Source organism: Terrapene carolina, unplaced genomic scaffold (assembly GCF_002925995.2).
Source record: "Terrapene carolina triunguis isolate 2854851 unplaced genomic scaffold, T_m_triunguis-2.0 Scaffold211, whole genome shotgun sequence".
Classification (NCBI taxonomy): Eukaryota; Metazoa; Chordata; order Testudines; family Emydidae; genus Terrapene; species Terrapene triunguis.
The window spans coordinates 22,168,106-22,170,107 of NW_020664562.1; positions in this window are offsets into that span (position 1 = coordinate 22,168,106).

Here is a 2,002-nt window from a genome sequence, read left to right on the forward strand (position 1 = left end):
TCTCTGTAAAATCAGGATGGAAAATAACTTTACAGGGTAATCAGATTCAAAGAACCTAGAGGAACCCGCTCTAGCCTTAGGTTCAAAGTTACAGCAAACAGAGGTAAACCCTCTAGCAAAAGGAACATTTACAAGTTGAGAAAACAAAGATAAAACTAACAGGCCTTGCCTGGCTGTTACTTACAAGTTTGAAATATGAGAGACTTGTGCAGAAAGATTTGGAGAACATGGATTGATGTCCGGTCCCTCTTAGTCCCAAGAGTGAACACACCCAAAAACAAAGAGCACGCAAACAAAAGCCTCTTCCACCCAACCCCCCCCCCAAACAACCCCCCCCCCCCCCCCCCCCCCCCCCCATTTGAAACTATCTTGTCCCCTTATTGGTCCTTTGGGTCAGGTGTCAGCCAGGTTACCTGAGCTTCTTAACCCTAAATTCTTTAACTTTTGAGTTTGTGCCTCGTGAAACTTCAGGTGCGTGTGTGTGTATCTATATCTATCCAGAAATGTGACCATATACTTCATGCTGTCACATTGCTTATTGAGTTAATTAACACATTTTAAACAAAAAGATCACCTCTCACTAATTGCAGTTAAAGGAATATTTACATTTTTGTTTGGTTAAAATGTAAATATCTGTTTCTAATTTTAGAACTGCTTTGTGAGGCAAGTTTCCAAGAAGCTCTTCAGGAAAGTATCCGGAACAGTCGAGCACATGAATGGACTCCCTTGTGGCTTCTCCGGTATTCAGTCATTGTTCAAACCAGAGGAATTATCAAATCGAAAGGCTATATCTTGCAAGCGAAAAGAAATGTCTCTTAATACATTTTTCTTTTGACAACAGCCTGCTGTCTTAATGCTTTGGAAACATACCACCTTTTTTGCATAAAAACTTTGCACGGAGGTGAAAACCATCACAAGTTATAATGAAGACCAAAAGTGGTGACAGTAAGGCCTGGGTTGTCCAGAGGCACAGTGCTCTGACAGCATTGTCAAATACTGCACATTTCTTTCCTAACATAGAGACCAGTTTACTAATATATGAAATATTTTGTGTTGATTAAACTGTTTTCTAACTGAGATTATCTAAAGAAATTCAAAATATTTTCTTTATGACTAATATAAAATTATCACTAAGTATATTTTGGCTGCCATCAAGGTAATATATAGAAATTTATATATTTTTGTTTTCAAGAAAGGAACTTAACATTCTGAATTTCTTCTGAAGTGCTTATTCCTACTAGTTAGGTAGCTATATAGGATTTGAGCAGTTGAGTAACTTTTAAGTAGTTTTCTTTGTCTTTTTTTATCCATAGGAAAATTCTCTTAAGTAAACAGACTAATTGGAATCTGATTAATTGGTATAGCAAGTAAGCTGCTTAATTCACATGAATGAAAACCTGGTTTTCTTTTCATTATGGTACAAAAGGCCTTTGTGTTTTAAAAAAATATTTTTTTAATTATATTAGCTCATCCTGTTTGTTTCTGTACCACATTGCTCTTACTGTGTTTAGCATGTGGACAGGAGTGATGCCATTTTCTGTCTACAATACATTTCACAATTTAAGTGTATTTAAACTAAGATCTGGAATTACATGGTCAAAAACAAATTAAACTGTAGCCAGAATGTGCCTGGTTTTGTCCTAATCTATGTACTAGATGCTCAAGAGCCACAGATACTTTAAGAATGTGACTAAAATCAGAATAGATAAGTATATAAATGTTGATGGGATGTACATTGTATAATCATGTACAAAGGATATAATGTCTGTTAATTTTGGGTTACCTGGGGAATTAACTGATGTTCAGGTGTCATCCAGAGAACAGAATACCAAACAAGCATTAAACCTGTGTTTTTGTTCCCTTGTGTTGCCAGCTTCACATGTGCAGTACTGTTGGCTTCTAAACCTAAAGGAAACTAATGCTGGATCTAAGACAGGCTATTGGTTTCTTTTCTGACCTGGAACATATCCACAGACTGAATTTTGCATTTTAAAAATATAGT